This window comes from Mya arenaria, chromosome 16 (assembly GCF_026914265.1).
Source record: "Mya arenaria isolate MELC-2E11 chromosome 16, ASM2691426v1".
Taxonomy (NCBI): Eukaryota; Metazoa; Mollusca; class Bivalvia; order Myida; family Myidae; genus Mya; species Mya arenaria.
The window spans coordinates 42,438,104-42,461,820 of NC_069137.1; the positions used below are offsets into that span (position 1 = coordinate 42,438,104).

General features: G+C 32.4%; 1 protein-coding gene across 1 annotated transcript in view; it reads left to right on the plus strand.

The window, feature by feature from the left end:
• The first annotated feature begins 3,700 nt into the window (after window positions 1–3,700).
• Window positions 3,701–23,717, plus strand: part of LOC128221667 (uncharacterized) — a 116,411-nt gene continuing 96,394 nt past the window's right edge. The window contains exons 1-2 of the mRNA XM_052930268.1: window positions 3,701–3,818; window positions 19,065–19,135. The gene's annotated coding sequence lies outside the window, so the exon portion shown is untranslated. The remainder of the gene's footprint in view (window positions 3,819–19,064; window positions 19,136–23,717) is intronic.

The following is a 23,717-nucleotide window of genomic DNA, read 5'->3' on the forward strand; positions in this document are numbered from 1 at the left end:
ACAGGGATGCAACATCAATCCCCCTGACTATTAATATCTGTCAAACATGTTATCACGAATTGAATGCTATTTCACGACTAAAACGGACTTAAAACATTATATTTTAACCTATGCACAATTTCATATTTTCGCTGGAATAAATGTATATGTTATTGAATATTCTCTCGTGAGAATGTCAGATAATAGAGGTAAGAAATTTCTGGCTACAGATTGAACAATGTACTTTTGGCCATGTCTGATTGCGAAATAAAAACACGGTTTATTACAAAAAGTACTCGATATTCAGTATTTTCTAATTAACTAATTAAAATTACACGATTGTTTCCTCGCTCTGCCTGCTTATTTGCCAAGTTGTTTGTCATTGATGTCCAAATAGTCTTAGTGTATTTATTTATTGACGAAACAGAACACTACTATTGATACATTAAGTAACTGAGTGACAACCAGCGTCGTTACCGTGATATTTACAACAGAATGTAATAGTCTCTTTGTGTAAACAAACTTATATTTTCAAGAGTGGTATGCACTATGGTGAGAAATTCCAATGACTATAAATAGCTGTCAAACGTATTACTGCGATTTTAATATTATTTTACGATTAAAACAAGGGTCTTCAAATTCAACACTTAACTTTTGTGTATCCATAGCTGAATATATGACATATTCTAAAATTTACTTTATGAAACTCCTTTGATAAACACAATAACAAATATGCACACTATTTGATAAGCACAATCAACAAAAAACTTGTTCAAGATTTATGTGACCATGACTAACATTTGCAAGAACTGTTTATTCATTTTTTGTAATTATTTATATTTATAGTTTGTATTTATTTGATAAAACTATATAGAGGAAATGCAGGAAATGCATTTTCTTAACATGATACCAAACTAAATAAATGAAATACGACAATAAGATTACATTCTGTATGAAAAGCACCTTTGTTTTGCTTGATTAATAATTATTTCTCTAAATAAGTTTTAACAGAAACACCAATTAAACGTTCCTGTTTAGATTAGAGCATTAACGTCTGTTTGGGATTCTGCGACATCGATCATCATAAGGCACACGCTTTCAAGCCAGCTTACGGGGTAGCTTGAATAGCATGATTATACCGAATTCGGTATGCTGATAGGTCACTATTAACAGCACTAAGCATATCATATGTACACATGAGAACAAATATTGGCTACAATATACAAATACACAGTCTGTTAAAAGTGGGTGGTAAAACATGTGTTTGAAATTCATTGATGAACAATAATTTCTTTTTACGCATAAACTAGGTATTGGATTCAAAACTTAAATTATCAGATATCCAGAATCGTGTTCATTGACAGCAATGGTATGTGCAACACTGTCATCGCCCACTGGTATGAGAGTTGACATTTACTAATGATCTCAATTCGAGACTTTTTCTGATCATAGAAATTGTCACGGCTGCCTGCTTCCGTTATTCCTGAACATCTGCGCTGTTAAATTAGCAATTGCGCTATTCGCTTCTTGCAAATTGTATGTCAACGTACGATTTGTGACACATTTAACTCCCTTTTATGATGAGGGAATAAATTAATTAATGACCAAAAAAATCAATAATAACGGCTCATACCACAACGTTGGCTGAAGAGACTAAATATTTTAGATTTACATAAAACATCACTATATTAGTTGCAATGCACGCAAGATCGAATGTTCATAAGCCAGAGTAATAGAAACAAAGTCATAGCATAAAACATTATTTTGTGTGCGATCTTTTTTCTACCTAAGCAAATGTTAAGTTAATGTATTTATTGTTATTGATAACACTTTTTACTTAACCTTTGCTAGAAGAACCAACTAAATGCACGTTTTCGTTCTCGTATACATTTTATGTTATATTTTTAAGTATGATTTTATTCCAAAATTTGTGGTCATGAAGCAAGAATCTTCTGTATTAGGAGCATCACACAACTTACTCGTATTAAAAGTACTTTATGCTACAGTTGCTTAAAACTGCACTTATTATTCAGTCTTTGCCAAATGATCTGAATACCATGGCGGGAATTTGCGCCTGTTCAGTTGTTTACGATTCATTATTCAAGGTGTTTAAAGCTATTCGATTTTAAATATCACAGAGGTCTTTTCATGAGTGACGCAATAAAAAACCTTTAATTGGACAATCGACTGATTGAACGGCAACCAGCTTCGTTTTATTAAATTAATAGATAAGCATCAGTTTTTCTGACAGTTGACGTGAGAAAATTTAAAATATAGCCTGTTAGTATAAACTGACACTTTTATTCTCTAACAGGCATGCAATGTTTCGAATTTCCCCCAGAGTAAGAGTTATCATTTATTCAGAACATGATAACACGCATTGATTTATATTTTATGATTGAAAAGTGGTCTGCCTAAGCATAATATATAACATTTAAGCGCTGCAACGTTATACCGGTCATTTGTCACAAAACAAAATACCCGAGGGACCAACACAATGTTAGGAAATATTTCGTACTCAATCTTATTAAAGTGAGGTGGTTTTAAGATGCACGTTTGGTGTATTTCCCGGGTTGACAGGTTAGACATAAAGCAAAAAATGTTTACATCAGAAAGTAGACAATAACTTCTATCTTAAAATGTCGGTCTGTACATCCTGCTCTAAACAATTCCTTCTCTAACCATTAATGTCTGAAAAGTCAAGAGTCCATATTAACGATCGGCCACCGTGGTACAATGTTTTCTAAACTCGGTTTCTATTATTCAAGCCCCAAACAATGCAGTAACTAATAAGTATGTTCTTGAGGCAACATGAGCTATTTGGGAGAATGTAAGCCCATTAGGCATCATTTTATGAATCTATTCCGAAGCCAAAATTGAGCTCATTCGGGAAGGATTATTATATTAATGGTCAAGTAATGTACAATTAAGACCTTCAATATTCGCATATTAAGCACAGCTTTTCATATCAACCTTTATATTTACGTTACTGCAAAAGTTTAGATCAGCCTAATAAGTCACGCAAATGAAATATTTACGTTCCTGCAAAAGTTTAGATCAGCCTAATAAGTCACGCAATTGAACTATCTGACTCTGTTTGTTCTTTCAATCATGTAATGGTGCCAATATTCCCCAAGATTAGTTATTTCTTTTATTTTGTAGCAAAGTGTATTCGATATAGAAACATTGTTTTCTATAAAGGTAAAGTTAAAATAATAACACATCAAAAATTAAAAAAATAAATATTTTCTTGTCTGTCTTTATAAGTATTCGTCTGTGCATTCAATACAGACACGTTATGCTGTATAAGGTTATGCTTAATTTGAACAATTGTTCGAAGTTATGCATATTATATGAACAATCATACCCGAAGGGGGCAAACAAGGAAATGTATCATGTTCAATACAATATGAAGGTGTTCTATGGCTGTGTATGTATACATTGAATTTCTTATTAACTTTGAGCACCGTCTGTTAAATGAATTATGATAGCGAGTTCTTGATATTCCTTCCATTAGAAGAATGCATATGTTATCCTTCAAATGACATTTAATAAAATAAGGCTAGTGGCTTTAATACACTGTTAACCCTAATGTCGTGCAGCCCAAGACAAAACCATACGTGATTGAGCAGTTTCACTACGGTTTTCTTGTGGAGCTATCGGCAATGTATAGCATTTGTCTTAATGTTCCTTCACAGTAGGCAGTTGTTGATTGTTTCCATGAAAAAGGAACAGAGGATAGAAGTGACATTCAGTTAATGGAATTTTGTGCAATGGTTCAGTTAGTTAGTTGGATGTAAAATAAGAGAGAGTAGAGTTAAAGGAATAAAATACATAAAGTAAGTCATGCATAGGGATGAATTTGGAAAATGATGCATAATAAATGATGCTAATTGGTTTTTACTGTATATTTTCACTATCTTTTTATTGTTTTATTTTATCGGAAAAAGCCATGTTGTCTAGTACAGCGAATATAATGGGCATTTTGTTTACCAGTTACCAATGACACTGTATTAGTATTGTTGTCTTCTTACGTAAAGAGTATCTTGTTTAGTGCTTATTTTGTTACAATCTTTGTAACTTTACACAGGTTTTTTGGTAAATTTCAGACACCCGGTTTGTCCGAATAATTCATTTTTTTCTTTTTTTGCGTATATCATTTAACTGAATTTTATCTAAAATATCATCTTAAAAACAAAGGTGCACATTTTCACTAGCCTAAAAGTATAAATATCTTATTAAATATGCTCTCCTCAGAATGTTAGGTCATTGAGTTTACACCATATGTGCTAGAAAATGAACAACGTACTCCTTGCTGCTGTCTGAAAGTAATAGAACACATTTTTTCCAAAGGTATTCCATATTCACTCTTTCACCATTAACTAATTAAAACTACGCGATTGTGGCGCCGCTCTGCCTGACGATTTGTCATAGGTTGTTAGTTCTTGACGTTAAAAGAAATCTAAGTGCACATTTATTTTTTAACGAAATAAAATCCTTCTATTGATCAATTGAAGACTCAATGACAACCAGCGTCGAAAAAAATGACTACATCTTTCACGCCTTTGACGTGAGAAATTCTAGAAAAATAGCCTGTATGTTTAAACTAACTGTTTTAATCCCCGACAGGCATGCAACAACAATTCCCTTGACTATTAATATCTGTGAAACATGTTTTCACGAGTTGAATGCTATTTTACGACTAGAAAGGACTAAAACATTAAAGCTTTACCTATGAAAATTCCATATATTCGCTTGAGTATGAACATGCTATTTAGTATTCTCTCCTCAAAATGTCAGGTACAATTGACCCCTTGTCCATGTTTGATTGTGATAAAACACCGTATTTTACAAAAGGTACTGAATATTCGTTATATCCCCATTAATTAAGTAAACATACGCGTCTGGTGTCATGCTCTGCCGGTGATTTGCCATAGGTTTTAAGTCCTTGAAGTGTATTAATTTTGATTGACACATTTTAATCCTTATATCGATCAACTGAATGACGAAATGACAACAAGCGCCGTGATAGTACACAACAAGAACAATAACCTGTTTCTGTAAACATTCTCATTCATTCCCTGACTGGCATGCAACTTGGCGAGCAATTCCTAAGTCAATTTATTTCTGTCAAACGTATTACTACGATTTCAATTTTATTTTCCGATTAAAACAAGGGTTTTAAAATAAAACATTCGATTAACTAATGTGTAACCACGGCTGTATATATAACAAGTTTTAAAATCAACTATATGAGAATCCTTTAATTATCACTGTAGGAAACCGAACGTTTTGAGATTGAAATAAACTTGATTTTTTTTATTTTTTTTATTTCAATATTTAGATGTTAAACCTACAGAGCAGGAATGCCCTTCTTTAACATGAAACAAAAGTAAATCAAGGAAAATAGGACAAACAGAGATTACATAATATATGATTATCATATATGTTTTGCTTAATTTCTTATAATTTGTCTTAATAGACTTTGAACAGAAACACCAAATACACGTTCCTTGTTAGATTTTCAGTCAAACTACGGAGTACCTGGAATTGCATTGTTAAACGTTTTCGTTTAAGCTGATTGGTCACATTTTATAGCTTTAATCACATCACATGCTAACAATGCACATTTGAAAATGATATTGACTACCAGACAAAAACACAGTGCGTTAATGGGTGGTCAAACATGCGGTAACAATCCATGGCTTGTGATTAAGGCTTCCGCCTACGGTGCGCGAGGTCGGGGGTTTGATCCCTGGCCGCATCATACCGAAAGACGTTATAAATTAGTACAATTAGCCCCCTTGTCAGGCAATACGCATTGAATAAACTTAGGCAAGTAGTATACTCAGTGCTGGTTGAACCAGGAAAAAAGTGTACTCGGTGCTCTGTATCTCGCTCGAATATATCCCATAGGGTCTATTTAAACACGACCTATGGTTTTACACAGACTTCTTTTTATACCACCATTGCCTCCTCCGTATGTTGTCCCTTCAACAAAAGCGATGAACCCCATTGGCAATAAATGTTTGCATTTCCAATGATTATCCTTTAACGCAAGGTCAAAAGAAATACAGATATACAGCCAAAAATACCAGTTAAACGTTGTATAAATAATAGCCCAAAATACACCTGTTTTGAATTCTGCGACGTCGAACATCATAAGGCGATCGCTTTCAAGTCAAACAACGGGGTAGTAAGAACAACATTAGTACACCCTGTTTTTTTGTATCCTGAAATAAAAGTGAGTTTGATGCAAAACAGATTGTAGACTAAAAGTAACAACATGTCCAGAATACAGACTCGTTGGTGTTTAATTATTACGTGACTCGATGGGTGCCGTATGAGCGATGGAGTATCAAAGAAGCTTTAAGAAAACAATACGTATAAATTCAGTGTTTATACATACGCAAAAGGACATTATTCAATTGTTATGGCACACCAACATTGAACAACGTCGTTTTGTTATTCATGTTAGACCTCTTCAAAGTTATTGTATCGTCGTATGCATCTTGAGGAAAAAGTGTTATCGAAACACGAAAATTCAAAATGTAATCTTAAGTATAAAAACAAGATGTTTTGCTTGCTAAAGAGAGTTCATTGAAAGCAAAACTGTATCCGCCCACACGTACAAGAGTTGACATTTACTAATGGTCTCAATGTGAAACGTATTCTGATCGTAGAAATTGTCACGGCTGCCTGCTTCCGGTTTTCCGGAAGAACAGCGTTGTTTAATTGAACAACATAAGCTATTGTGCTATTCGCTTCTTGCAAATTGTATGTTAACGTACGATGTGTGACACATTTAACTTGTTTTTATGATGAGGGAATACATTTATTAATGACCAAAAAGTTTAGTTATAACGGCTCATAACACAACGTTGGTTGTAGAGACTAAGTATTTAAGACTTACATAAAACATCACTATATTAGTTGCAATGCACGCAATATCAAATATTTATAAGACAGAATAATGGAAACAAAGCCATTGAATAAAACATTATGGTATGCGATCTTGTTTTTCTCATATAGCAAATGTTAGGTTAATGCATTTAATTTTATTGATAATACCTGTTTACTTAACCTTTCCTAAATGAACCAACTAAAATGCACGTTCTCGTATACATTTTATGTTATAGTACTTACTATGATTTATTCCAGAACTTGTGGTCATTAAGCAGGAATCTTCTATGTTAGGGGCATCGCGAAACTGCACTTTTTATTCAGTCTTTGCCAAATGGTCTGAATACCATGGCGGGAAATCGAGCCGGGTTGCGCCTGTTCAGTTGTTGACGATTTATTATTCAAGGTGTTTAAAGCTATTCGATTTTAAATAGTAAAGAGGACTTTTCATTAGTAACGCAATAAAAACCTTTAATTGGACAATCGATTGATTGAACGGCAACCAGCTTTGTCTTTATTAAATGGATAAGCATCAGTTTTTCTGACAGTTGACGTGAGAAATTTAGAATAAAGCCTGTTGGTATAAACTGACTCTTTCATTTTCTAACAGGCATGCAATGTTTCGAATTTTCCCCAGAGTAAGAGTTATCATTTATTCAGAACATGATAACACGCATTGATTTATATTTTATGATTGAAAAGAGGTCTGCCTAAGCATAATATAAAACGTTTAAGCGCTGCAACGTTATACCGGTCGTTTGACACAAAACAAAATACCCGAGGGACGAACACACTGTTAGGAAATATTTCGTACTCAATCTTATTAAAGTGAAGTGTTTATAAGATGCACATTTGTTGTACTCCCCGGGTTGACAGGTTAGATATTAAACAAAAATCGTTTACACCAGAATGTAGAAAAAAACTTTAAATGTTGGTCTGTACTTTCTCGCTTTTCAACCATTTATTCTGTAACCATTACCGTCTGAAAGGTCTCGTCAAGAGTCCATATTAACGATCGGCCATTGTGGTATTACGCGTTCTCAACTCCGTTTCCTTCATCAAAGCGCCAAACAATGCAGTAACTAATAAGATGGTTTTATTCGGCAACAACAAATGTAATGATATCTAGGAGAATATAAGAAAATAAGGCATTATTCTATTCCGAAGACAAAATTTTGTTTGGAGGAAAAGGATTAATATATATTAATGGTCAAATAATGCAAAATCCAGACATTCAAAATGAGCATTAATTCTTATTGGGTTGAATAGTTATTTCCTGGAAAGGCGCGTTATATAGAACAGAACAGTGTTGATTATAACATTCACGACATTAAGAAATGGCTGATTGGCTAATATTTCAAAAGTAAGATAATTAGTACCATCTTCGAAGAAACAGCCACTATGTTATCTATTTGACTATCTGTACTAACCAGTGTAATTTTACTTTTTTAAAACGATCGCAGCTTGTTTTATTGCAGTTAAAGCTGTTACACGGACAACTTTAAGATTTTATTATTTATACAAATGCGAATATAGAATACTTGTGTAATAAAATTGTTGCATATAACTAAAACATATTTCGCTAAAATCAATTCTTTCATTCATTCATTGTGCTTTTAAGACCATACATTGTTATTGTATTATACATCTTTTCTCACTAATAAGTTTTTTCTCCTTTGATGTTTTGAAACGATGATTTTTTTCCCACAGAAACAATGCATAATACGCTTCAAAGCTTACTTCTTAGTTTTGGTTATGCTAATAAAATAAATATGTTGAAAATGTCTTTTTGATATTAATATGGCTTCTGCTAACTTGTTTCAGCGCTTAATAGAATCGAGTTCCAGTGAACTCTTGTTTCACCGACCATTCCAGGGCAGGTATCCCATCATTTATTAATACAGCAATTTTGATCAGGGTTTGGTTTGTTGATTGTGTTTGTTTTTGTGCTTTAGTTGTTGGTTTATTTTTATTGTTTGTATTTGTTTATGTGATGTTTATACGTTCGGCGTTTGCCTCGTGCCCCTAAACAGTGTTAGGGTTATTTTTGAATTTTCGACTTTTTGCATATTCTGTTTGTTTTCATTATGCTATTAAAATAATGGTCTTCTGGATATTATTGAATACAACATGCTTAAATCAATGCCGCCGATGATATTGCTCTGTCAATGACGATACTTTATATCGTAGAGAAATGACACCACCGCTAATTTGTGGTTGTATCGGTAACCTATAATGTTGCAAATTTTAATGTTGTCATGTCGCTTCATGTTCAACTCTGAATACATGTGCAGCTTACCGTCCAAGTGCAAAATTTATGTGATTGTGTTATTGTGTGGAACTATTACTACCAGTGCAAACTTAATGGGATAAAATACATCGATGGTTTTGGAGTTAGTAAATCTATTTGGACGATTGATTTAACATTAATTATAAACTAAGATATATCAATACCTTTACGAGATAATCTTTATTGATGGAATACAATGCATCGATGATTTTGGAGCTAGTAAGTCTAATTGAACGATGTTCATATTAATTATGAATTTAGATATAACAAATGTTTAAAGAGGTAGACTTTATCAATGTAAACCTTGTATGCTATTTGAAATGATTGCTTGTACGATGTTGCAATAGAAAAAAGTACCTTCCGTAGTTTGTGTTCATGTTACTACGTTATCATCTAAGAATGCAAAATTTACTTGTATTGTAAGTTATCGAACCTTCAGTTACAATAATACAGAAACATACAGGGACAAGCAAAAAAGGTGAACATTAAAGAGAAAATGTGTGAAAGGGCTTAAGGCAAGGACCGAAACAATAACAAACTAGACTGTATCGGTGCTAACGTAGGGCGCAAGGGCATAAATCCCTACCAGTTTGCTGGTAAATGAACCCTTTTAACACCTTACTTTTACCTTGATTTATACCTTAACAATTAAGACGCTGATATATAAATATACACGTATGTCCTATTTATAAGATGTATTTAATTATATTTGAATAAAGGTTTTAATAAGTGTCGTTTCAATATCAAATTGAAATAAAAGAATATAGGGAGTTCGACAGTTGTGACCCTCAATCCCTAGCCCCCCACCCCCCACCCCTCCCGAATTTATGAGTTCCTGGATCCGCCACTGTCAGAGATACAAATATATAAACACCACAACGAGCCGGGAAGACAAATGTTTAGAACCAGAATCGGTATATAAGCACATTAAAGACACTTTATCAGACAGTCTTAACGTTACCATTGAATGAACATATATTACAGTAGTATTAAAAATAACTGTATAAATATATGTTTAGGCTTCGTTTTTAGTGTTTACTATCAATCAAATCTTCAGTATAGTGCCTTAGGAAATCAATTTCATGGAATTATGCAATGTTGATTATAATGATTATACAGACAAAACTAAAGCGGCATGAATACGTTACTGTGAAGCTTTGATAAGGCAAGAAAGCCACGCAACTGATGTGTGCAATATGCAAGTAATAGCCTATTTCGGTAAACTGACATTGTTTTTCTTTCAGTAATGTTATGGTGTAAATAGTTTCCAATATTATTTATTTCTTGCATTATGTCACAAATAAAATATATATAATTTATTTTTATGTATATCATAAGTTTTAGCTTTTTGAATAACTCTCAATTTATACAACCCATACACGTTTTTAAATGGCTGTGCATGTAACATCGAGAAATATCTGTGGTGTGTTTGCGTTGTAGTCTTAATGAAACACAGGGGTATCAAAAAGAATTGTCCTTTTTTAAATCAATAGAAATAAAAATGTTTTCCCTATTTGTCTTCATCAATAATCTACTGTATATTCGAAAAGGCACTTTGTTCTGTATAAAGGTATTCTTTCCCTATTTATTTTCATTAGTATTAGTCTGTGCCCCTTCGATACAGACACTTTATTCCGTATAAGGTTATGCTTAATTTGAACAATCGTTCGTAGTAATGCATAATATATTAACCACAATACCCGAGGGAGGCAAACAAGGAAACGTTTTATATTCAATACAATATCAAGGTGTTATTTGGCTGTGTGTTTTATACATTGTTTTATCAGTTTGACAGGTCCAATGTTATATCGACATGGATATAAGCAACAAGTACAGTCGAACACATCTGGCTCAAACTCCTAAGGAACGGCTAAAATACCTCGAGCGTTAGGAAATACGAGCCAAGGGGTAAAGTTTCCCTTCAATAGAAAACAATCTGTCCTTTACATACAGTTCGAGCCAACGAGGAAATTGAGTCAGGCGTGTTCAAGCCAACCTGGACCGATTACATGGTTTATGATTTTTCTTAAATTATAACAGGCACAGCACAAGAGACAAAACGTAAAGAAACAACAAGGACACGTGTATCAAAATATTTTTTAACCTAACAAATCAACGAAGTATGGAAAATAAGTAGGCATTAAATATATATATATATATATATATATATATATATATATATATATATATATATATATTCACTCTTTTCTTTAACCTTTCTATAGCTTTCGAAAATCCAGAAATAGTATATATATATATATATATATATATATATATATATATATATATATATATATATATATATATACTATTTCTGGATTTTCGAAAGCTATAGAACGGTTAATACTTTGAGCATAGTTTGGTAAATATATTATGATGGAGAGTTCTTGATATTCCTTCAATTAGAAGTATGTATATCTTGTCCTTCAAATGACATTTAATGAAAAAAGGCTATCGGATTTAATACACTGTAAACGCTAGTCTCTTTCATTCCAATACAAAACCATACGTGATGGAGCACTTTTACTACGGCTTACTTGTGAAACTATCGGAATTATATAGCATTTGTCTTAAAATTCCATCCTAGTAGGCAGTTGTCGATTGTTTCCATTAAATAGAAAAGAGGATACAAGTGGCATTTCCATGGAAATATTTGCAAAGGTTCAAATTAATTAGTTGGATGTTGGATGCGAATGCAGTAAGTAAAATTAAATACATAAAGTAAGTCAAGCATAGGGATGAGGTTGAAAATGATGAATAATAAATGATGCTTAATTGGTTATTACTGTATTTTTCACTATCTTTTTCTTGTTTTATTTTATCGGAAACAGCAATGCTGTCAAGTACACAGAATATAATGGGCAATTTGTTTACCATTTACCAATGACACTGCGTTGGTAATGTTGTCTTCTTGCGTGAAGATTCTCTTGTTTAGTGTTTATTTGGTTACAATCATTGTAACTTTACATAGGTTTTTTTCATTAATTTCTGACAACTGGGTTCATCCGAGTAATTAATTGATGTATTTATGTTTGGCGTTTATTATTTTACTGAGTTTTATCAAAGGAATCAGCTTAAAATCAAAGGTGCATATTTTCGCTTCACTAAATTTATAATTATCTTATTGAGTATGCTTTCCACAGAATGTCAGATCATTGAGTGTACACCTCATGGGCTAGAAAATGAACAACTCACTCCTTGCTACTCTCTGATAGTAATAAAAACACGGTTTATTACAAAAAGGACTCGATATTCAGTATTTCACCATTAACTAATTAAAACCACGCAATTGTGGCCTCGCTCTGCCAAAGTTGTTTGTTCTTGACGTTAAAATAAAACTAAGTGCATTCATATATAAACGAACTAAATTCCTTCTACTAAGCAATTTAAGTTTAAATGACAACACAACCAGCGTCGAAAAAATAACTACATTAGCATAATCGTTCACGACATTGACGTGATAAATTCTAAATCAATAGCCTGTCTGTGCAAACTGTTTTAATCCCTGACAGTCATGCAACAACACTCCCCTGACTATTAATTTCGGTCATCCATGTAACAACGAATTGAATGTTATTTTACGCCTAAAAGGGACTTAAAAATCAAAGTTTAACCTATGAAAATCTGTATATTTTCGCTTAAATAAATGTATGTATTATTATAGATAATCTCGTCAGAAGATGGGGGCATAGAGGTGACAAATTTCTTGCTTGAAATTGATCAACGTACTACTTGTCACTGTCTGATTTTTATAAAACACGGTTGATAACAGAAGGTACTCGATATTCAGTATTTCCCCATTAAATAATTAAACCTACGCGACTGGTACCTCGCTTTGCCTGGTAATTTGCCATAGGCTGTTTGTTCTTGATGTTTAAAGTAATCTAAATGAATTTATTTTTGATTGACACATTTAAATCCTTCTATTGACGAAGTGAATTACTAAATGACAACCAGTGTCGTGATAATTAACAACAAAAACAGCCCCTGTTAGTATGAACAGACTGTTTTATTCCCTTACATGCGTGCAATTAATCAAACAAATCCCAATACTAGACATTATTGTCAAACATGTTACCACTGATTGTATTATATTTTAAGATAAACATGGGGAGTAATTTAATATAGAATATATGGATTTTGTTGTTTGTGGAGTTTTGTGATGTAGTACCTTGTTTGGTTGGTGATTGTTTGTTTATGTGTTCTATGTCTTTGGCGTCGACTATGTGCCATTAAACGGGGTTTATGTTTAAACTTCGACTAATGTGCTTGTTTCTGTAGTGTTTCATGTAAATATTAAATAGAAACACAAATTTTATCCTATGTGTAACCATAGGTTCATAAATGTCATTTTTCAACATTTTCTTTATGAAACTCCTGGGATAAGCACAGTATGAAACCGAACGTGTTTAAGATTTATGTAACCCTGATCAAGATTTGTGCAAGCTGTTTATTGATTTATATTCTATATTCATTTATATGTTGTTGTCTTTTCTTTTATTTATTTGTAAAAACTGCAAAGCGGAAAAATCTTCAATCAACATGATAAAAATGTTCGTTAATGAATTAGGTCAACCATAGATTACATAATATATAAACAGTGGTGTACTCAGAATTGGTTTATCCAAGCAAAGATGTAACCCGTGTATCGTGTCTTACACCCATATAAAATATTAAAAGCTACGTTATCGCACCCGGATTTCCTTGTGTCTCATCACTGTTTCTTCCACGTCATGTATCTTCAGCAAATACAAAAGGCCCCGGTGAAAATAATGTTTGAACTTAAACGGATTTTCCTTAGCCACAATGTCTTAAAATAACCGTTCATAAACAGAAATATTACTTAAACGTTCCTGTTTAAATCATAGCATAAATTTATATGTGGGATTCTGCGACACAGAATATCATAATGCACTCTCGTTCCAATCAAACTACGTGGTAGCAAGACTATTATAAATATGTATATGTTCATACTGATAGGTCACTTTTTATAGCATTGAGGACATACAATGTCAACAAATGCACAAAAAAATTAGCTATTAGACAAATCCACAGTGCGAATGATATGGGTGGAAAACATGTTTTTAAACTGCATGTATGCGAAGTCAATTACTCTATCTGCATGTACTACATAAAGGTGAGTTTTATGCGAAACAGGTTGTAACCTTAACTTGCCAGCATGTCCAGAAAACGGACTTGTGCGTGTTGTCATTCAAAGATCAACAATATAAGACTCGACAGGAGGCGGTTGAGCAAAAGAGTGTCTAAGAATCTTGGACTTAAATACGTAGATATTAAATTTCAATTGCACTTTATAAAAATATGCATGCGGAAATCTCATAATTTGAATATTTTCCATCATTTAACAATAATGCAAACTTCTTCGTTATAAAAGTTGTCGGCCTATCCAATGTTATTGTTTGGTCTTTCTCAATTCTAAAACTTTCTGAATAAAAGTGTTATTCCGATAAAAAAACATTCGAAATATTTTCTTTAAGTATTATAACAGCATGTTTGGCTTGGTAGAGATATTTCATTGACAGCAATGGTATGTACAACACTGTCACCGCCCACTGGAACAAGAATTGACATTTACTAATGATCTCAATTCGTGATTTTTTTTATCATAGAAATAGTCACGACTGCCTACTTCCGGTATTCCGAAAGATCTGCGTTGTAAAATTGAACATCATTAGCAAGTGTGATACTCGCTTCTTGCGAATTGTATGTCAACGTACGATGTGTGACATATTTAATAAATGATGAGGGAATAAATTTATTAATGACAAACTAGTGTTCAATAAAAATGACTCACAACAACACGTTTTTTGATGAGACCTTTTAGATTAACATAAAACATCACTATCTTGGTAACAATGCACGCACATGATGTTAGGTCAAATATGTATTAAAACAGAAACATGGAAGCATAGTCCGTAAATGATATAGAATGGTATGCGATAAATTATAGTTGTCATCATTACGGATACATATTCGTATAAAAAGTACAGATACTTCGACCTTCAAATACATTTTTGACCACTTCGGCTTACTTGTGGTGCTATCGGACACACTTTTTAAAGGCATTTGAAAAAAGTCCATCACAATTGGCAGTTATCTTTAATTTCCATTGGGTAGGTTATAGGTCGTAAGTTAAGTGGTAATGAGTGATGTAAGTTCAATGATGCTTAAATGAGGATTCACTGTACTTGTTTTCCCTTCACTTTATTTACAATTAGGAGAAAAAAGCTGTTATTGCTTTTTCAGGTATATTGTTGTCATGTGTGGTTCAACATTCCTTTTTTCTGATGTTTTAACTAAGCAAATGTTTATTGGAGGTAATTCATTTAATAGATTATACCGTTTTACTTAACCTTTGCCAAACGAACTTACTAATATAAAAAAAATGTTATGGAAGAAAAAAGTGTTTGTTAGGAATTTTAAACCGTACTATTTTTTTCAAAATTATCAGCACCTTATGATTTGGGAAAAGCAGCCGCTTTCACCCAGGCTTTATCCGCCTGTTTGATATTCATGACGCTAATAGGAGCCTGGCTCCGCCTGATTGATTATCGATGGTTTATTTTTCAAGGCGGTAAAAGTAATTGGAAGTTAAATACAACAGAGAGCTTTTCTTTAATGGCGTAAAAATAAATATATGACAATCAGCTTCGTGTTCATTAACAATAAATGACTAGATAAGCATCATATTTCAGGCAGTTGACGTGAGAAATATTTAAATAATAGTCTGTTGGTGTTATCTGACTCTTTTGTTTTCTTACAGGCTTGGTTCAAATTGTACACAGGAGTAAGAGTAATTATTTATTTAGAACATGATACCACGAATTGATTTCCATTTTACATTTGAGAAAGGTCGTCCTGAGCGCTTAAGTGCTATATCCATATATGCTGTCGTTGTATGGTACCTAGACTAATATTGATCACATAATTCTCATTACTGATATAACTGCAATGATAATTCCATGTTAATTTGCACCCGAAGGTCTATGCACAACCCGAAACTCGATTCACTTTCTGGGTACCACTTGGCTGTCCTGAGCATGCAACATTTTGCGACGTTGTTCGTAACATTTCACGTATTATACCGTACATTTGGTATTCAAAAACTCATATTTACCTTCTGGCAAAGATTTATAATTCATGAATGCAAATCAAAAATACACTTTAATACATGCTCGGACCTGTTATTTATAATAATCAGAATTCAGCCAATGATTCAACTTTTAACTTTTAATTTGAACTGCTGTCGTGTAGAAATAAATATTATTGACAAAAAAAACCCTACTGCTTCTAACGATAACGTTTTTAATACTTTGACACAGTAAACGTTGTCAATCGCCGTGATTCGCACAAATTTAAGTAAACAAATGCTACGATCGTCATTCGTTGTGTATTTAGTTGTTCGAAGGTCGCAAAAGTCGCAACGCTGCACTCAACAGCTTTTATGTTTATCAGGTGTTGTCATTTGAAAGACAGGTCAGATTGGTCGTTTATAACATTAAATGTAGTATTATCTTGAGAGTTGCAGGGCTCGAATATTAAATTAGTTATTGATAAACCATAAAATATGTGGAAGGTTCCTGGGCTCATATAATTATTTGGTTACAGATGAAATATTAAATGTATAATTATCGTTCATGATTCCAGTGTTCATATAATAATTTGTTTATTGAAAACCGTAAAATGAATAAGTATCGTGGAGCGTTTCAACGCTCATACAATACTAAAATTGAATATAAATTATGAAAAGTAATATTATCATGGAGCTTTCCAATGCTAATATAATATTTTGGGTATTGACAAACCATGAAATGTGATATTATCATGGAGTGGTCTAAGTATCTGTAAATGATTAGGTTATTGATGAAACATGAAATGTATTATCATCGTGGAAGATAACAAGGCTCGTATAACTATTAAGAAGTCATAAACCATAAAATGTTACATTTTCATGGAGCCTTACAAGGCTTATATGATAATTATGTAATAATAAACCATGAAATGTTACATTTTCGTGGAGCCTTACAAGGCTTATATGATAATTATGTAATAATAAACCATGAAATGTTACATTTTCGTGTGCCCTACAAGGCTTATATGATAATTATGTAATAATAAACCATGAAATGTTACATTTTCGTGTGCCCTACAAGGCTTATATGATAATAATGTAATTATAAACCATGAAATGTTATATTTTAATGGAGTATTCCAAGGCTAATATTATAATTTGGGTATTGACAAACCATGAAATGTGATATTATCAAGGAGTACTTTAGGCTTATACCAATAATTATGACAGCATTAATTGAACTACTATAATGGAGGGTTCAGTATTTATGAGTAAGACTACAGAAATTTACATTTAACAATTTGGTTAACTGAGATTGCTAGCATATGAGATATATATCGTTGACGAATTTGCATTAAGGAAATAGTATAGTTGTTAAAATTAACATTAAGTTTTTTAAGTTATTGATATTATTATCGGAAAACCATTATATGATGAAATCGAAGCAAATTAGTTAATAATTTTAATTCAATGCAGCACGACAATAGAGCTGAATTGTTTATTTAGTACACTCTTTATTTAACAAATTTATCTGGATCATATTTTACTATAAAGCTAAATATAATTCGTCAAAAACAAATTAAGGTCGTATTGATGCAATGAAGCAATTTGCACTTCCACAGATACCCCGAAAATAAGCTAATCGGAGAAAGAATTCGCTGAACTAACAAATCACTATTGAGGTGTTTAATGATATTATTATCGTAAACAGTATTTGACTTTGATAAATTAATGAACGATTTTATAAAGGGACTTGTACAATAATAACTAGAATTGAAATTTGTTCTTAAGAAATGTACATATTTTTTTTTATCTCATCATTTAAATAAATCGAAAATTTCATTCCATAATTTCAAGAAAACAACAACTCATAAAAGCAGCATATACTGAATTTAAAAACAACGTCTTTTTATATTTCTTTGGAAAGTAAAACTCAATCCTCGTCAAATACTGTGTACACAACTGAATAATATATTTTATAAAATTACAAATAAAATGCTTAAGTTGAATTGTCCATGTACTGATAAAATGAATCTGCATTTTTATGCACGAAATTTACGTGAGAAATGCTTAATTGATAGTGTGTTTGTGTCACTGATTGAACACGCAAATAACGATGGGAATGCTTAACTGATAGTCTGTTAATGGTACCGCTAATGAATTTTCTGACAGTCATGCAATTTTGATAACAGTTCCCTACGGTTCAAATGATTTTAAAACAAAATTATGTAAGAGCTTACAGCTTTGATGATAACTAAAGTTGTCAACTCATCGATAATAAACAATAGTGCATACTCTGCATCTGTAAAGCAATCATTTCATTAATCAGTCGGACTGTACTTCTCAACTTATTGAGCCCAATAATGATTTATTTCATGTTAAATGTCTAGACCGAATAATGTACCTTCCCAACTTTGTGCCCAAGGATATACACGGTGACATTCACACATTTTACGACATCCTTCACATTTTCAATGACGCGGTCGAGGCATTGACACAGCTCAAAGATGTTAATGCTACTTGTCAATGTACGATATCTAGTTGTGAGACCGGACTGACTCAGCTGATACTCCTTTAAAATTATTTCATTTAATTTGTAAAATATGAGCTCTAGCCAATACCTATACATATAGCCATGCAATCAGGGTAAACACACATTGGAATTCCTACGATAATGATATATTTTCATGGGGCAGCAACTGGTACGCATAAGATGAAGATGAAGGAAAGTAAAATGTGTTCAACAAATGTCATATGTTTGGAGAGTGTTTTCATTAAATTAAATCAATTGTGTTTCAGTCCAACCAGCTGAAAGAGTTTGATGAACGCACAATAATTGCAGTCTTCGCGGCGTAGTGCACAACCATAAGGTAACGCTCGTTAAAGATACATTGAGGCTCGTTTCAAAAAAGATTTTAGTCGATTTTCGTCATATATATTAATTAACCAGTTTCAATATTTTACTAACTAATTGTAAGAAATTAACTTGAGCCAGTAATACAATTCAATAAGACATGATTAAAACAATGTAAAGTTTATTGTGTTGTTTATATCGATATTAGCTACGACTAAAACCATATTTTAAAACAAAAATCAAGATATTTTACCTGTGCCAGTGTATTACCCGGTCACTAGAGACCCGCGTTAACGTTCCTCTCAGAGGACGATTAGAACTCTGGTGATGAGGCACATCATTGACCACTGAGAGAACAGTGTAATATGCATCATTAAAGGAAAGTCGAGATAGTAGACAAATTTAAGTAGACAGTGCAAATAGCTGGCCAACACTGTTAACTTCTACCAATTATATTAGCATATAGTATTTAGAATGGTATGGTTTACCACTCATCATCCAAGAGGTAATATATTCGAGTCTGATGGATTCTTGCGTTATTGTTTCATGTTTCTGGTATTCAATTGTTTGTTTTTTGTGTGTTATATGTCTTTGACGTTGACCCTGTGTTGTTAAACGTGGCTTTATGTTTGAATTCGCGAATACTGTACTTATTCCTGTTGTATTTCGTATACAGTTCACAAAGGGAACTTTTGTGTGTCTACTAACATACTCTCACAACCATAATACAATTTGTTCCGATCAATACCAAAACCCATGACCAAGCCAAGCTTACAACATCAGTCTACCTTCCAGTTTACAGTAATTGTTTTCTTCAATTGTTTTATGGTTGTTACTTTTAAATTGAATTTTATCAAGACAAATGCGACGCTTTTTGCTGAGAACTAATTAAAGTACATCACATTTTCCATTTTTGGACAGTCATTGAAATATATGGTCTTAATTGTGTTTATTCAAATTGAGTAAGCATCCAGGACTTCTGTATTGACCATTATATCACTCTTACTAATCATGGTAAATGTTTGATTGTCATGTTCTTTATTGTCTTTTGTTTTGAGAACTAATTGAAGTACACTTTATATACATTATCGGGAGAAACATGGAAATATATGGTCTCTTATCTGTTTATTCGAATCGTTTGAGCATCCAGACTTTCTGAATTGATCAATACATCACTGTGATGGGTCATAGTATCTGCGTGATTATTTCGGTTTTGGAAGATCAGTCGTTATCGCTTCTGAATCCATTTCTACTGAAATGCAGTACAGGCTTATTTTTAAGAAATGATTTCTTTTTTGTATAAAACAATCAAAACCATTATCATCAAAACAAATATATTCAACGAAAAGTATATATCTTTAATTCCATCTGTGATTTAGGGGAATATATGCAATTGCTTTGCGTTGCTATGTTAAAATAACGCGCTCATTACATCCGTTTTGTTGACAATTTCTAGATTAGGTTAATTTAAGTTTGAACTTAAAAAAATATAAAATCTAACAGGCAAATTGAGCTTAGATATTAATTATTATTTTGATGAATTAATTGAAAATCCCTGAAATTTTTGCACGTTTACTTTTTTTATTCTGAAAAACTGTAATGAGATGGAACAAGTGGTTGAGAATGTTAGAATGTAGGATGAAATCGAAATCGAATTTAAATTAGGCAACAAGCTGTGACTTGGTCATAATTACAGAGAAGCTCAAGTCCTCTGTGAATTAGTCTATGCGTATCTGAAAACCCTTTGATTTTCTGACAAGACTTTGATTTTGAAGAAAAGTTGACTCTGTGAAATATTCATGGTGGTGTATTAATTTTTTGTTCTTCAATGAATTTTTGCGTTTGCCCAGTGCCATTAAACCGGGTTTATGTTTAAACTGTTTGCTACTGAGCTTGTTCTTGTAGTTTTTCGCATAAATATTAATACTATGCATGTATCAGTTCTGTCCTATGACAATGATTACGAACATTTTCTATTCCAAGTTTAGACTTAAACGAATAAAAGCACTTTTTATTAAATTGTAAATTATCATTTTTATTATATTCGTTTTGCAAATTGCATTGCAAATATAAATGTCAATTTGAAATAGTTACAACATTTAATCAACAATATCAACTTCTAAGGAGGGATTTTACAATGAAATGAGGATTTTTAGTTTTTCCACTTGAGTCTGAACTCATACCGTCTAGACTTATTATTATGAAAGCATTTTTTTTTTAAATATACAAATCATGTTCATTCCATTAATTTGAAATATATGTGAATTCTCGAACGGATCGTTACATAAATGTTTGTCTAGGTAGGAAGTAACAATAAAATGCGCGAATTAGCAGATATAATTCATGCTTCGAACCGTTCGAAATTATCAAGCAAACATGTTACTGTTGTAAAATTGTAGATAATATCTGCACGTCATACATACTATGCAATCAATTTAAAATGACTAAATTCAAAGTTACGGTTTGAACATAATTGCATGTTACAGTAGTTGGAACGAACAAATATGTGTAGTCTATGTTAGGCGTGTGTATGTAGTCTGAGAAATTACAAATGGAAAAACAATACATAAGTCTGTAAGTACATTGAGCAAAACACAAAAAGCTTAAAGTTGAATACCTATTTATGTTTTAAACATATGTGCATTTACTTTCAATACTATTTTCTGTGTAAGGTTACGCTTAATTTGGTAACCGGCTTCTAGTTCTAAATATTATATATACCAACATATCTGACCATCGAACAAAATGTCAAAACAATTTCAGGATAAAAACCATATTCATTTTTTATAAAATGTATTCGAATGCTACATAATATTCGTATTTTATTATACAACAAGTATTATATCATACATATAACGAGCCAATGGCGAAAAGCAATTTTATTTGTTGAAACAGTACGATAGTAAGCTTCAATGGTATATGTAGTATCAGACTTTTGCTGTGCTTGATACCTCCTTTTGTTGTCTGATTAAACTATAATTACATGATGCTAAAATGGCGGCGTAGTCTAGGTCTTGAAATATTAAGATGGCGAAAGCGCGTCGTTTGAGCTAAATATTCTTGAATATATATCTGCTTCTATTTGTCCTTCGTATGATTTTGTTATTATACTGTTAATTCTAGGATCGCAAGCGGTGTCAATAATCTGCGCGCGGTTAGGAAGCTAAGACCATAACAAAACCAGATACGATAGAAGGCTGCCGGTGTGGCGTACTAGTTGTGATATTGGAAATGTAGTTCTTCTTATATAGTAATTCCATCAGAATAGACAATTGTCGATTGTTTAAAAGGTAGACGAACAGAGGGAAGAAGTGACTTGTTTATTGTCTTCGGAATTATCTGCAATGGTTCAGTTATTAAGCTGTTAGATGTCAGTTCAGTTAGTGGAATGAATTTACATCTAGTAAGTAATTTGGTTGGGTGTACTAAGAAACTGATGCATGTGTAATGGTGATTGTAAAATCATATCATTATGTCCGCGTAAACTGACTCGTTTGCTTCTATTTCTGTCAAACATGTTACAACGAATGTAATTCCATGTTACGACCCGTTGTATACCCTTAGATGCATGTTTGTATATTCAGTTATTAACCTTATATAATTGCATGGATAATCACAGTGGGAAACGGAACGTGTTCTAGATGTATGTCCACCAGACTATTCTTCGAAACTACTGTTTATTCATAATTTATATTATTAGTTTATATATTTTTGGTAAAAGTAATAAAGCTAAAAAGCCTGACCATAGCATAATAACTCAAAAATAAGTGAAATATGTCAATTTGAGATCCATGGTAATGAAAAAATGTATTTGCTTGATTTATGTTTTAAATGAAATGCCATGAAAGCCGTCCTGTCCATAGTTAAGCAAAATGTTATCTTAAAAAAAACGTTTTATTCTTTTGAGACATGGATTACTTTAGTGATCTGGCTTTCCAGTCGATATAGCACGTAACTTAAATAACATCAATAAACGTCATCGAAGTAACCATTAAACTGTTAGCTGTTTATTCTGATTGGTCATTATTTATCGTCATGAGCACGTCCAATGTATAACCCTGGCTATGATATAGTTAAAATTGATATCAAACCCATATGCAGTGCGATGAAATTTGGTGGTAAAGCATGTCATTTAACTGAATGTATGCGTGTTTTGCATTGCATGCCTATATTACATAGAAATCTTCTAATAAATAATTGATTGGTACAAAATTGGTTGTATATCAAAACAACCAGAGTAAGCATAGTGTCCTAAATTCGGACAAACAATCGTTCAACAATAATGCATAATATGTGATGTTTTATGGAGTTGGCCTTTTCAATCTTATTGTGTGGTGCTCCTTCTGAAAGACAAACATTAAATAAGTAATCTAAAGTAAAAAAAAAAAACATGGTTAGCTAGCTAGTGGGCGTTCTTTGACACCAGTAGTAGATGTAACACGGTCAACGCCCTCTTGTACAAGTGTTGACATTTACAAATGATCTCAATTTGTACTTTTCTTGGTAATAGAAATTGTCACGGTTGCGGTCTTCCGGAAACTACGCGTTGTTAAATTGAACATCATTAGCAACTTTGCTTTTCGCTTGTTGTCAATATG